This window comes from Pogoniulus pusillus, chromosome 21 (genome assembly GCF_015220805.1).
Source record: "Pogoniulus pusillus isolate bPogPus1 chromosome 21, bPogPus1.pri, whole genome shotgun sequence".
In the NCBI taxonomy this organism is placed as follows: Eukaryota; Metazoa; Chordata; class Aves; order Piciformes; family Lybiidae; genus Pogoniulus; species Pogoniulus pusillus.
The window spans coordinates 6,140,253-6,155,906 of NC_087284.1; the positions used below are offsets into that span (position 1 = coordinate 6,140,253).

At 45.7% G+C, this 15,654-nt stretch overlaps 1 long non-coding RNA gene across 1 annotated transcript in view; it reads right to left on the reverse strand.

Annotated features, from left to right (window-relative positions):
- LOC135184766 (uncharacterized) overlaps positions 1-15,654 on the reverse strand; it is a 125,562-nt gene that overhangs the window by 67,233 nt on the left and 42,675 nt on the right. The window contains exon 3 of the long non-coding RNA XR_010306156.1: positions 11,717-11,795. This is a non-coding gene — a long non-coding RNA (uncharacterized LOC135184766). The remainder of the gene's footprint in view (positions 1-11,716; positions 11,796-15,654) is intronic.

The following is a 15,654-nucleotide window of genomic DNA, read 5'->3' on the forward strand; positions in this document are numbered from 1 at the left end:
TGCCCCAACTCTCATAGCCTGTCTTCACTGCAGCTGCCCCAACTCTCATAGCCTGTCTTCATAGCACAGCTGCCCCAATTCTCATTGCCTGTCTTCACAGCAGAGCTGCCCCAACTCTCATAGCCTGTCTTCATAGCAGAGCTGCCCCAACTCTCATAGCCTGTCTTCACTGCAGAGCTGCCCCAACTCTCATAGCCTGTCTTCACAGCAGAGCTGCCCCAACTCTCATAGCCTGTCTTCACAGCAGAGCTGCCCCAATTCTCAAAGCCTATCTTCATTGCAGAGGTGCTGCAGCCCTCTGAGCATCTTAGTGACCTCCTCTGGACTCGCTCTAACAGTTCCATGTCCTGCTTGCTTTGGGGGCTCCAGAACTGCACACAGCACTCCAGGTAAACTGCCAAGATACACAATCAGAAGAGAAGAATGCAAATTCCTCTATGAAGTGAAGTGCATTTCAGTCTCTCAAGCAGTCATCTTTCCTAACAGCTACATGGTTTGCTCCATTATCTTTAACCAGGCTATGCTTCCACTTGAAGTCAGACAAGAAATTAGCTACTTGGCTGAATCAGGACCATAAAGTTCAAAAGAAATTTAAGATGATTGTGATTGGTTAGGCAGTTGACTGTCATCCAACGAGCAGTAACTGTATTTTTTATGCTGATGGTGATGCACTTTATGCAGATAATTAAAGAAGAGCTTCAATTTTCATTACACACTTAACTATCTTCTCAATCCAGATTAGATGTAATGGGGCTATTTGCATGCACATCTGATTGATTTGGAGGTTTGGCATGCAAACAAATCGACATTGTTAAAGTTATTGACTGCCTTAGCCTGTATTTCCTCATTTTATTGACCTATTGAAGTATTGTCAGCAGTAGAACAAGCCTTTGAGCTAAGTGCTAAACTCCAATCAATAGGTCCATTACTGTGCTACTCATAGAATGGCTAAACAATGCAGATCTTCAGGGGCTGCCTCTGAAATTATGACTTAGTAGCACAAGGTTTTAAATGACAGATCACCGTGTAGATGTCAAAGCAAACAATCTACTCTTATCTAAAGAGATGAGTAAGGACAAACCAAACAAAAAAAAAAAAAAAAGGAAGTTAAAAAAGAAGGCAGTTTGTATTTACCAAAGTAAATTTTCTCCCTGCAGTTTATGATTGTCTCAGAAACAATTAGGCAAAGCTCATAGGAGAGAGGTTTAATGAGCTTTTCATCCATGTGGCAAGGCGGTGGCACAAGAAGGAGCACAACTCAGCTGTACAACAAAGTTTTGGCACTGGATTTCTTCTGGTGTATCACAGAATCACAGAAACATCCAGGATGGAAAAGCCCCTCAGGATTACTAAGTCTAACCTAGAGCCCTACTCTACAAGATTCATCTTAAACCATATTCCTAAGCACTGCAGCCAAACGACCCTTAAACACATCCAGGGTTGGGGACTCCACCACCTCTCTGGGCAGCTCATTCCAGTCCCTGACCACTCTCTTCATGAAAAACTTTTTCCTTATGTTCATTCTAAATCTCCCCAGTCTCACCTTCAGGTCATTCCCCCTTGTCCTGTCTCCAATTACCTGTGAGAAGAGACCAGCAACAGCCTCTCCACAATGTCCCTTCAGGTAGCTGCAGACAGCAATGAGGTCTCCCCTCAGCCTCCTCCTCCTCACACTAACCATCTACAGCTCTCTCAGTCACTCCTCATAAGATTTATTCTCCAGGCCCTTCCCCAGCTTCCTTGCCCTCCTCTGGAACCACTCCAGCACCTCCACATCTCTCTTGTATTGTGGTGCCCAAAACTGAACTCAATACTCAGGGTGTGGCCTCACCAAAGACAAGTCCAAGGGGACAATCTCCTCCCTGCTTCTGCTGGCCACAGCATTTTTGACCCAAGCCAGGATGCCATTGGCCTTCTTGGCCACTGGGGCACACTGCTGGCTCATATTCAACTCCTGTCTATTACAGCCCCCAGATCCCTTTCTGCAAGCAACTCTCCAGCCACACTGCCCCAAGTTCTTCCCAGAGAGAGTGATTTGCCATTGGAATGGGCTGCCCAGGGAGGTGGTGGAGTTGCTGTCCCTGGAGGTGTTCAAGAAAAAACTGGATGGAGCACTTAGTGCCATGGTCTATTTGATTGGCTAGGGCTGGGTGCTAGGTTGGACTGGATGATCTTGGAGATCTCTTCCAACCTGGGTGTTTCTATGATTCTAAGCCTGTAGTGTTGTTTGGGGTTATTGTGACCCAAGTGCAGGACCTGGCATTTGGCCTTGTTGAAACTCATCTCATTAATGTTGGCTCATTGATCTAGCCTATCCAAGTCCCTCTGAAGAGCCTCTCTACTCTCATTCAAATCAGCACTGTCACCTAATTTGGTGTCATCTGAAAAATGTGCACTGTCTGCTAGTGGACAATTTGGACTCTTGGTTTTTGAGACTTGTTTTATTTCTGTTTTAACACAGTAAAATAGCAATGGTGGAAAGGGAAACTTGGATGAACCCTGGGCAGGGGAATTGGCAAGTTTATCAGGGGAACTGAAATATTCAGTGCCCACTGCTGTCTCTGATGGACACGACTAACATTGCTTTAAGGATCTTGCACTTGTTGGTATTTGGGGTAGATTATTGCTGAGTGGCAACAAGGTGACAAAAGTGAGGTGGTTCAGACTAAAGGAAGTGAAAATGAAGTAGTGAGGTGCATAGTGTACTAGAGATAGATCTCACAAAGGCAATTCTATTAACTTTCAAACCTGAGCTGTACAATTTACTGAGAGTGATCCTTTCAGTTACCATTCTATAAAAGCTGCATTTATTTCTGCTGGACAGCAGCACTGTGGAGAAGGAGCTGAGAGTGCTGGTGGACAAGAAGCTACCCATGGCATAGCAATGTGCCCTGGTAGCCAAGAAGGCCAACAGGATCCTGGGGTGCATTAACTGGAGTGTGGCCAGCAGATCCAGAGAGGTTAACCTCCCCTTCCTACTCTACCCTCCTGAGACCTCACCTCGAATTTTATATTCAGATTTGGGCTCCCCAGTTCAGGAGGCACAAGGATCTATTGAAGAGTGCCCAATGGAAGACTATGAACATGATGAAGTGGTTAGGGGTGGTGAGATCTCTGAACAGCAAATATAATAAACAATACTCATTTTGGATAATATCATCTCACATGAATAAATTTCCTCTCCCCAACACAAGCTCTCAGTTGTAGGTAGACATTTTAATCCCCAGCCAGTAAGTGGAGCATAAAACCAGTGTCACAGCCTGCATTTAAAATGCTCTACCTTAAATCAAAGGTTGAAGAATCAGGCAAAGAGTTTTGTCTATGTCCATAGACCTTTCAGAGTAAATGATAGAACAGGGGACAAAAATTTGCATTGGCCACTTAGTGGGGAAACAGCTGGTGCAAAACCATCACAGAAGAGTACCTGTAGGCTTCTTGTCATCAAACATCACAAAGGCAAGGTGCTTGGACGCTGGCAAAATGATGTCATAAAATATGCAAAGGACAAAAAGCAAAATAGCTTTGGACTTTATTTTGGCAATGAGCTAATGACTTTTAGGTTGCCACTTCCATGGTCAGACCTGTGTGTGGGGTTGTTTTTTTTTTCATTCCTTCTTTTCTCCTAGATGATGTCATGAAAATGACATTTCTCATTATCTTTGTGATTTTTTATTCATAAGAAGGGTCTTTGAGGTTAGCTCATCTTGGTGGAGAGGGGAATAGAAGCTAATATAAAGAGATAATAAACTGGCTGCACCAATCTGTTTCCCTGCATAATAATAAGGGTTTTTTTTTCCCCTCCTCCCCCCCTTTTTGTGATGTATAGAGTGATGTATTGCCCTCCTATTTTAAGCCCTGGAAATGTTTCTTGGCTTAAGTTATCTGCTGCAGAAAGTAAGAGAGGAAAGACTCAAAAACCAATATTTATATTGTCTGAGTCATCTGGAAATCTTAATTAAAGGAAATCCATCAAGGCTACTTCAGTCTTCCAAAAGTGATTAAATACACTTTCCACTCTGATGATTAGACCAGTCAGACTTTTTAACTGATTAAAGCCCTTTCAAATACAAATTAGAGACAGATTTTACTGTGCTTTGGAGAAATATGGATTGCACTATCCTTGTCCAGGGTTCAGGGGGAATGGGATCCACCAGGTGAGGGTTGGTCTCTTCTCCCAGGCAAGCAGCAATAGAACAAGGGGACACAGTCTCAAGTTGTGCCAGGGCAGGTCTAGGATGGATGTTAGGGGGAAGTTGTCGGCAGAGAGAGTGATTGACATTGGAATGGGCTGCCCAGGGAGGTGGTGGAGAAGCCATCCCTGGAGGTGTTCAAGAAAGGACTGGATGAGGCACTTAGTGCCATGGTCTAGTTGACTGGATAGGGCTGGGTGCTAGGTTGGACTGGCTGATCCTGAAGGTCTCTTCCAACCTGCTTGATTCTATGATTCTATGATTCTATTTCTCTTTAGACATAGTTTTAGGTCTAGTTTGCATCAGTGCATTGCCATTTACTTTTTAATGCCTTTCACCTTATGCTTACAAGTTCTTGTAGGCCTCAAGAAACAGGTCACAGGGAAGAAGATGGCATGGAGCCTGAAGGAGATTATAGATTTATTTCAGGCTCTAATTAAGTCAATGAAAAGCATCTTAGTGACCACAGCAGACTTCGAATCAGTCCCTGAAGTAATTATGATCTACTGTCCATGAAGCATAAATTTTTAAACTCAATGTTGAAAAAAAAATAAGGTATGGAACATTGACCATCAGGGGGGCTTAATGTCTGCAAAAAAACCCCAAGATGCATTGTGAAAAGTACCTTACAGTGATATGTTTGCTGGCTTGTTGCTTAAACAACCTGTAACAGCCTCTATTAAAGTCAATAAAGGAAGGAAACTGAGCTCCTGGTACAAAGGATGTAATGAGAATGAGGCTTTAAGAAGCAGACAATAAAGGTCTGATCCAATTCTCATCAAAATCAATACCAAATGTATCTGTTATCTTATCATTTCCTTTGGTGAATAATGAGGGCTGCAGAGCTACAACAATGGGGTGTTGCTAATGATGCTGCAGAGGGGACTGTCAGTTAATGGCTCTGAAGATAGGAGCCATAGTCCGGTGCCAACAGCTGAGGCATAGCTTCAGAAATCTCTAGACAGACTTCCAAGGATGGAAAAACAAGAGATGAAAGAGAGCATTTCTGCTTCACAGGAAGCTGCTCAACGAATTCCACACTTTGAATGCCAATTAGTCAGCACTTTTTGTGCTAATTAATCGTCTGTTTGCCGCGCATCAGCTCTGTGGACTGACAGAGAAAATGGTTGTGTTTTCCACTCAAATTTGATTTGGGTTCCAGTGATAGGAAGAGGGGGAATGGTTTTAAATTGGAAGAGGGCAGATTTAGTTGGGAGATTGACCCCCAGGGATGCACCATCTCCCGGGGCAATCTGTTCCAGTCTCTCACCACCCTCATGGTGAAGAACTTCTTCGTAACGTCCAATCTGAATCTCTCCTCCTCCACCTTAGATCCATTCCCCCCAGTCCTATCACTACCTGACACCTAAAAAGTCAATCTCCATCTTTCCTGTAGCCCCCTTCAGAGCCTGGCAGGCCACAATAAGGTCTCCTAGGAGATGATGCAGGGCTAGATCTTATTTTTATGAACCGTGTTCCTAAGTGTAAGGAATTTCAGTAATGTCTTGAACTCCTGTTCTGCAGACAGAGAGCTAAATCTTCTGGAGAAACAAACCAACAGCACAGCTACTTGCAATTAGTTTTGCTGCCTTGTGCCTGCTAAAGCATCTTGCACAGCAGTGTAGCTTGAAACTTCTGCATTTGTCTTTAAGCTGCTTAAAAACATCAGCTTTATTTCCTCTCCTCTTGCTGTCTTTTGCTGTAGTTTTTCCTCCAAATATCTTTGCAGTTCTCTCTGCTGTCTCAGTGCACACCAATGCAGCATCAATTTGATGTTATTATCAAAGTCCTGGAAATGAAAGCTTGCAGCAAGCTGTTCACAGGAGATTTGATCTCTGACAAATAAGATTGTGTCAGTGCATCTGAAAAAAAAAACCCAACACCTGAGTCCATAGCTCTGTTTTCTTCCCAGTAGGGACTTGGCAGGGTTGCAATTAAAAACAAAAAAACCCAAACAAACAAAAGACAAAAGGAAGAAAACTGAAATCAATCTGTGCTTTGCTGTCTGCTTTCTGAAGAATGGTGCTGAGCTGCCAGGGCATGAAGATGTGGTATGGTAAATACAGAGAAGCCCTCCTGAATGCCACTTCCCTTGCTCGTCTCTAATTGAGTCTGATTTAGTAAAGCATTAGGCTGAGAGGGAGGAAAAGCTGAGAGAAGGAGCAGTGGATTTTTGAGTTGTTGTTGTTGTTGGGGCTTTTTTTCTAGCTGACTTCTGAGAATTCAAAGCATGTTGTGAATTGTTTTAAAAGTACATCATATAAAAAACACTTCCACCCACCAGGGATCACTTATTCTCCTGGTTTTATTCTTCTGTTTTCTGAAGGGCTGAACATCCATCACTAGGTAGAAGGCTTTAAGAGGTGTAGACTCTGTGGCAATCAAGTTGTGTATTTTAGAATCATAGAATCAGTCAGGGTTGGAAGGGACCACAAGGATCAGCCAGTTCCATCCCTCCTGCCATGCCCAGAGACACCCTACCCTAGATCAGACTGCACACAACCTCATCCAGCCTGGCCTTAAACACCCCCAAGGATGGGGCCTCAACCACCTCCCTGGGCAACCCATTCCAAGCTTTCACCACCCTCATGCTGAACAACTTCTTCTAACACTCAGTCCAAATTTACCCATTTCTAGCTTTGTTCCATTTCCCACAGTCTTATCACTGCCTGACATCCTAAAAAGTCCCTCCCCAGCTTTCTTGTAGGACCCTTAAGATACTGAAAGGTCACAATAAGGTCTCCTTGGAGCCTTCTCCTCTCCACACTGAACAGCCCAACTCTCTCAGTCTCTCTTCACAGGAGCGATGCTCCAGCCCTTCAGGTAGCTGCAGACAACAATGCAGTCTCCCATCAGCCTCCTCCTCCTCAAACTAACCATCCACAGATCTCTCAGTCACTCCTCATAAGATTTATTCTCCAGGCCCTTCCCCAGCTTCCTTGCCCTCCTCTGGAACCACTCCAGCACCTCCACATCTCTCTTGTATTGTGGTGCCTAAAACTGAACTCAATACTCAGGGTGTGGCCTCACCAAAGATGAGTCCAAGAGGACAATCTCCTCCCTGTTCCTGCCTGCCACAGCATTTTTGACCCAAGCCAGGATGCCATTGGCCTTCTTGGCCACTGGGGCACACTGCTGGCTCATATTCAGCTCCTGTCTATTACAATCCCCAGATCCCTTTCTGCCACGCAGCCCTCCAGCCACATTGCCCCAAGCCTGTAGCATTGCATGGGGTTATTGTAACCCAGGTGCAGGACCTGGCATTTGGCCTTGTTGAAACTCATCCCATTAGTGTTGGCTCGTTGATCTAGCCTATCCAAGTCATCCAAATCCCACAAGACTTTGGAAATGCAACAGCTACTGACCCATAACTCAGTGTTGGGGCTGCTTCTGCTGCAGCTCCCTTTGCACCTCTGGGTGCAGAACGAGGACTTTGCAATCTGGGCCCAGTTTTAGAAGTGCAAAGGAATGGCAGCATTTTGCTTAGCATGCTTACTGCTTTTCAAGTGGGCAATCATTTTGCGGTGTTTAGTGTTGCAAGAATCCCAGACAAAGCACACAGCTATTGTCCATCTTGCTTCTTTTCAATCTTGTTTTCTTTAACTGCCTTTTTCTTGCCTTGCCTTGCCCTGCCCTGCCCTGCCCTGCCTTGCCTTGCCTTGCCCTGCCTTTCCTTGACTTCCCTTTCCCTTTCCCTTTCCCTTTCCCTTTCCCTTTCCCTTTCCCTTTCCCTTTCCCTTTCCCTTTCCCTTTCCTTTTCCTTTTCTTTTCTTTTTAAATGAGATTTGCATAGTTCTGCTGAAGTATTATTATGTTGGCACAGATTCTTTGGAGTGAAATAATCAGAAAGGCCTGAAATCATCCCTGAGTGCCAAAGCTTGCCAAGTGAGAAATGTCATATGTCCTCCCAACCTTGAGCAAGCTCGTGAGGTTCCCTTCTTCCTCCTCAAGCTTCCCAGCTGGCAGAGGAGGGCTCATATGGTGTTTATCCTGTAGACACGTTGTAAACACGCACACATGCTTGTCTCTTCTCTAACATGTCTCCAATGTCCCTCTAATTAAGCATTTCCACACTTCAGTTTCTTACCGCACAAAGCATTTACCGTAAAGGTAGCATGCTCCAGGATCCTCCTAAATTCAACAGAGGTTTAAGTTCAGCTTTACTTATTTTCATTTGCACAGTTTAGATGTGGTGCAGCAGCTGGGCTAAATTAAAGAGGCAATCAAACAAGTAGATGATGTTAGGGCAGAGTGGCTGAAGTGTCTCTTCTTCCCTCCACCGAAACCACGGCATCTTGCTGCAGTGTGTAAACTTGCCAGGCACTGCCACTCACATCTAAATGCTTATTGAATTGGACATCTGGATATTTACTGTTGACTTTCCAGATTAAATCTTCACTTCTGACATGTCTTCAGTGCCTTCAAGATTTTTATTTCTTTTAAAGGCATTGTGATTAGATATATTTAGACACACACATATATACACGCACACAGTTTATCATAGCATATAGAATGGACTGGGCTGGAAAGAGCCTCCAAAGGTCATCCAGTCCAACCACAGGCTGATTACCATGGGCAATAGGGTAAGAGATGGGGAGAAAGCTTGATGCAAGCACATTGCATTCCAAACACGGGTTTCATAGAATCATAGAATAGAAACATAGTAACAATCAGGTTGGAAGAGACCTCCAAGATCAGCCAGTCCAACCTAGCACCCAGCCCTATCCAGTCACCTAGACCATGGCACTAAGTGCCTCATCCAGTCTGTTCTTGAACACCTCCAGGGATGGTGACTCCACCACCTCCCTGGGCAGCCCATTCCAATGCCAATCACTCTCTCTGACAACAACTTCCTCCTAACATCCAGCCTAGACCTCCCCTACCACAACTTGAGACTGTGCCCCCTTCTTCTGTTGCTGGGTGCCTGGCAAAAGAGACCAACCCCACCTGGCTACAGCCTCCATTCAGGGAGCTGTAGACAGCAATGAGATCTGCTCTGAGCCTCCTCTTCTGCAGGCTGCACACCCCCAGCTCCCTCAGCCTCTCCTCACAGGGCTGTGCTCCAGGTCTCTCACCAGCTTCGTTGCCCTTCTCTGGACACCTTCCAGCACCTCAACATCTCTCTTGAATTGAGGAGCCCTGAACTGGACACAGCACTCAAGGTGTGGCCTGACCAGTGCTGAGCACAGGGACAGAATAACCTCTCTCATCCTGCTGGCCACACTGTTCCTGATCCAGGCCAGGATGCCACTGGCTCTCCTGGCCACTTGGGCACACTGCTGCCTCATCTTCAGTTACTCTCTACCGGTATCCCCTGGTCCCTTTCTTCCTGGCTGATCTCAGCCACTCTACCCCCAGCCTGTAGCGCTGCTTGGGGTTGTTGTGGCCAAAGTGTAGAACCCTGCACTTGGCCTTGTTCAATCTCATCCCATTGGTCTCTGCCCACCCATCCAGCCTGTTTAGGTCCCTCTGCAGGGCTCTCCTACCTTCCAACAGCTCCACACCTGCTCCTAGCTTGGTGTCGTCTGCCATCTTACTGATGCTGGACTCAATGCCCTCATCCAGACCATCAATACAGATGTTGAAGATGTTGATATGATGGTAAGTGCTGTGGCAATGCTGCTTCTACTGTTGTTTTTCATCCACTGCAGCATGAAGTAGAAATACACTTTGGTAGGTGTTTGAGCTCACATATTTGTGAGCTACAGACTGCTCTGAAGTGGGCAAAATGTAAGATGTCAGCAGGAGCTGAACAACAAGGAGTGAAGTGATTGCATTCGATGTTTGGCAGCAGTCAGTGTGAAGCAATGGCTCTTGGTGCCTTTCTATCTATGTTGAAAGACTGATCCAGTTTAATGGGCAGGTATCTCAGGGGAAAAATGCACAGCAAGGAGGTAAAAATAATAATAACAATAAAAAGGAGTTGAAGTGATGACACTGATGCACTTCAGACAGGAAACAAGGACACGGAGGACTAATGAATGCTTACAACTGAGCATTACTGTGGACAAAAGGACTGAAAAAAAAGAAGATGGGGGAAAAAAGATATGATTGCAGTAGAGACATTCAAGGAGCTGGCAATAAATTGAAATGCATGGATGGTTTTCTCCCAGAAGTTTCAGTAGATGGGACAAAGATTGCTTTGAGAGGCATCACAAAGAAGCCGCAGCTGGTATCAGTGGCCTAGAGCAAATTGAAGCTGGCAAGAAGGAATAAAGTGAGGTGGCATAACAGAAGGCATGGCCTTGCTCTAATGTGCTGTTGTTTGGAATGGAAGTATTCATTTCTCACAATTCCTCTCAGTGCATTTGCTTGAGCTGTCTTAGGAGCATAGAATGGTCTGGGTTGGAAGGGACTTCTGAAGGTCATCCAGTCCAATGCCCTCAGGGGGTCAGCAGGGACATCTTCAACTACATCAGGTTGCCCAGGATGAATATCTCCAGGGATGGGGCCACAACCACCTTCCTGGGAAATCTGTTCCAGTGTTCTACCGCCCTCAGGATACAGAACCTGTCCCTAACATCCAATCTAAATCTTCTCTCCTCTAGTTTGAAGCCTTTGCCTTTTGTCCTGTCACTGCAGGCCTTTGCAAACAGTCTCTCTGCAGCCTTCTTGTAGCCCACTTCAGGTACTAGAAGGTTGCTATTAGGACACCCCAGAGCCTCCTCTTCCCCAGGCTGAACACCCCCAGCTCCCTTAGCCTGTCCTTGAGCAGAGCTGCTCCAATCCCCTGATCATTTTCATGGCCTCCTCTGGATCTGCTCCATCAGTTCTGTATCCTTCCTATATTGAGGTTTCCAGAGCTGGACACAGTACTCCAGGTGAGGTCTCACCAGAGCAGAGACAGAATCCCCTCTCTGGCTCTGCTGGCCACACTGCTTTGGATGCAGCCCAGGCTGCCATCAGCCTTCTGTGCTGCAAGCTCACACTGTCTGCTCACGTCCAGCTTCTCATCCATCAGCACTCCCAAATCCTTTTCCGAAGGGCTGCTTTCTCTCACCTCCTCCCCATGCATAAGTGTTTAAAGGGGAAGGGAACACTGTTGTCACCCAGTCTGGGCTGTCTAGAGCATCAGAGAGAATTCTTCTTTCATGTAGGAGATGAGAACAAACGCTCCCTGTTTTTGTAAGAAAAATTGTGCAAGAGCACCTCCTGCTTTATTGGACAATATTAATGTAGCTGCTCCTTCCCTTGAGGGAGATTTCCTCACTAATGAAACAGTTCTGTGTTTGAGCTGAGCCTGTCTGCCAACACAAAGCAAGATGTATGGAGGTTTGGTGTAAGCATCACATTTCCTAATACCAAACAATAGCTTACATCAAAGTGCTAACACTTCTCCCCAATAAAAATGCTAAATACTCTGGATGCTCATCTGGGCTTATTTCTTTGGTTCCAGACAGAGAATAAAGAGTAATCACTGAAGGTTAAAAGGCAAACTAGGAAGAAAGGAGATTATCTTGCCTTTGGAAGTTCCTGAATTTTCAAACTGTTTTAAAGTTACAGAATCTAATTAGTATCATTCATACCGCATAGACTCCTTTGTAGCTCCTTCAAAAGCTGTCTCACTTGTTGGATTTCCATGCCTTTGACAAACTTCTGCCTGTTCTGGTGGAGAGAAAAAAAAAGACTTCTGTTTATACATGGAGAAAGGGAAAAAAAATAATATAAAACCCAGGGAAAGACTATCAGGAACCAGCTAAAAGTCCGATGGTGATGATGATAAAATGAAAAATGAAGTTGGAATAATAAAGTTAAATAGGAAGGCATTAGGAGAAGCAATCAAAAGCAAATGGGTAGCCAAGAGAGCCAATGGCATCCTGGCCTGGATCAGGAACAGTGTGACCAGTAGGATAAGGGAGGTTATTCTGTCCCTGTGCTCAGCACTGGTCAGGCCACACCTTGAGTGCTGTGTCCAGTTCTGGGCTCCTCAATTCAAGAGAGATGTTGAGGTGCTGGAAGGTGTCCAGAGAAGGGCAGCAAGGCTGGGGAGGGGCCTGGAGCACAAACCCTATGAGGAGAGGCTGAGGGAGCTGGGGGTGTGCAGCCTGCAGAAGAGGAGGCTCAGGGCAGAGCTCATTGCTGTCTACAACTACCTGAAGGGAGGCTGTAGCCAGGTGGGGGTTGGCCTCTTCTGTCAGGCAAGCAGCAACAGAACAAGGGGACACAGTCTGAAGTTGTGGCAGGGGAGATCTAGGCTGGATGTTAGGAGGAAGTTGTTGGCAGAGAGAGTGATTGGCATTGGCATGGGCTGCCCAGGGAGGTGGTGGAGTCACTGCCCCTGGAGGTGTTCAAGAACAGACTGGATGAGGCATTTAGTGCCATGGTCTAGGTGACTGGATAGGGCTGAGTGCTAGGTTGGACTGGATGATGTTGGAGGTCTCTTCCAACCTGGTTGATGCTATGATTCTATGATATTAGCTGTTTGTATCTCCATGTAGAGTGAATCTCTCAGAATAAGAGCTGTAATATGACCACTTAGGAAATTCTACATTAGATCTGTTATTTCCCAAAAGCCTTTTAGTTCTTTTTTTTCTAAATGGTTTAAAGGCACTGGTTTCAAACTTAGTCTCAACATGCTGGAGCCCCCATGACAAGAAGGATGTGGACGTTCTGGAGTGTGTCCAGAGAAGGGCCAGGAGGATGCTCTGAGGGCTACAGCAGCTCTGCTGTGAGGACAGACTGAAAGAGTTGGGGCTGTGCAGTTTGTCTCCTTTTTGCTGCTTTTCTGTGATTCTGCCTTGCATTGCTCTCTTCTTTCTCTCCTGACCTTCCACAGGTTTATCACATCTGTGAGGTGCTTAGAAGAGAAGGAAAAGGGGGAAGGGGGAGCTGTTCCCATGTCCAGAGGGGTGGGGGAACAATTTGAAGTTTGGGGTTTTGTGTGTGTCTTATTTCTGAATTCTAAATAATTTTAAGTACATTTTCTGTGTCAGCAGCTAGAGGGAGGTTCTCCTTCCCCTCTACTCTGCCCTGCTGAGACCTCACATGAAATACTACACCAAATTTTGGCCTCCCCAGTTCAGTAGATCCCTGTTACTCCTGGAGAGAGTCCAAGGGAGGGCTACAAAGAGGCTGAAGTGCTGCCCTGTAAGGAGAGGCTGAGGGACCTGAGGCTTTTTGGTCTGGTGAAGAGAAGACTGAGAGGGGATTTGATCAAAGTTTATAAATAGCTGGGGGCTGGGAGTCAAGAGGGGGAAGACAAACTCTTCTCAGTTGTGCCCTGTGATAAGACAAGGGGCAGTGAATGGAAACTGCAGCACAGGAAGTTCCACTTGAAAATGAGGAAGTACTATGTGTATGGTTTTGCACAAAGGAATGTTGTTTTTTATGGTGTCTCTGCTTCTGGGAAGAAGCATGACTGCAACAGCACAGAATTAACCAGGTTGGAAAAGACCTTAAAGATCATTGAGGCCAACTTATCACCTAACACCTTCTAATTAACTAAACCATGGCACTAAGTGCCTCATCCAGTCTCTTTTAAATACCTCCAGGGATGGTGACCCCACCACCCCTCTTTTTTGTGAAGAACTTCTTCCTAATGTCCAGCCTAAACCTGCCCTGGCACAGCTTGAGACTCTGTTCTCTTGTTCTGTCCCTGGGTGCCTGGCAGAAGAGACCAACCCCACCTGGCTACAACCTCCCTTCAAGTAGCTGTAGACAGCAATGAGCTCTGCCCTGAGCCTCCTCTTCTGCAGGCTGCACACCCCCAGCTCCCTCAGCCTCTCCTCACAGGGCTGTGCTCCAGGTCCCTCTCCAGCCTTGCTGCCCTTCTCTGGACACCTTCCAGCAACTCAACCTCTTTCTTAAATTGAGAGGCCCAGAACTGGACACAGCGCTTAAGATGTGGCCTGAGCAGTGCTGAACACAGGGGCAGGACTTCCCTACTCCTACTGGCCACACTGTTGTTGATCCAGGCCAGGATACCATTTGTCTTCTTGGCCACCTGGGCACCCTGCTGACCCATATTCAGTCAGCTGTCAACCAGCAGCCCCAGGTCTCTCTCTGCCTGGCTGCTCTCCAGCCACTCTGTCCCCAGCCTGTAGCACTGCATGAATGTCTCATGACTTCTACATGAATTATGGATGAATGTAAGAAGAATTCTCCACATGGAATGAAATAGTTTGCAATGTCCAAAATTTGTTTCCTAAAGCCTTGCAGCTTAAACATCCCTCTGCCTGTTGAAAACAGCATCTTAAGAGAGCTCAGAATTGCTCAAGGCTTCCCAGCCTGCACAAGGAGATCAGACTCTTCATAAAGAAATCTGTTAGATGATCTACACCATATTCAGCAGATAAATGGAAAGTGTTTGCTCTCACCATTGATCTTCCTGACTGGCAGGTGATGTGTAAACAGAATGATTCTAGCCTGATGGCTGCTTATATATTTACATGAGGATGATCAAGAAGAAAGTTCCCTTTAATTAGACAGTAGAACTCTGGGGGGTCTCCTATACACTTGATTTCCCCTAGAGCAAGCAATTTAAGTCCTACAAAACTTTGAAGCTCAATAAGCCTTTTGGGCTTTGACAAGTGCTTCAGTGTCTCACAGAGGCTAAAGCAAATGTAGGTTGAATGTAGTTTCCACACACCCCCCCCCCCCCCCCCAGAAGAATAGATACAAGTGCTGTGCAGCTTTGCATCTACATTTCTAACTGCATTTTGCTACATTTAAGGGCCTGTAGATAAGATGTGTAGAGTAAATAGCTAAACTGGTGTAAAAAACAGCACTTTGGTGGCAATTATAATAACTTCTTGATGTGGCTCTTTAACATTCATTCAAATAGCTGCATACAAAAGTCATTCAAGATCTCTGGGCCATGGTATTTTCTCAGTTGTATTTTGAACATCATTATGTCAGTCCTACCCATGGAAACTTTCTCAGGACTTACACAAATACATCATCTGCCCTAGTGACAGGATGAGGGCAATGGCTTCAAACTAGGGAAGACTTAGACTGGATGTTAGGAACAAGTTCTGCACCATGAGGGGAGTGGAACACTGGTGGAGGGTGCCCAGGGAAGTGGTTGATGCCCTGTCCCTGGAGATATTCAAGATGAGGCTCACAGGGCAATTTGATCCAGTTGTGACTGCAGAGGGGGTTGGACTGGATGACCTTTAGAGGTCCCTTCCAACTCAGACAATTCTGCGACTCTCATTCTCTGACGCTATTATTGTTAACATTAAAGGATACAACTTCCTTTCCTTTCCCCTTTCCTTTTCCCCTTTCCTTTCCTTTCCTTTCCTTTCCTTTCCTTTCCTTTCCTTTCCTTTCCTTTCCTTTCCTTTCCTTTCCTTTCCTTTCCTTTCCTTTCCTTTCCTTTCCTTTCCTTTCCTTTCCTTTCCTTTCCTTTCCTTTCCTTTCCTTTCCTTTCCTTTCCTTTCCTTTCCTTTCCTTTCCCTTTCCCTTTCCCTTTCCCTTTCCCTTTCCCTTTCCCTTTCCCTTTCCCTTTCCCTTTCCCCTTTCC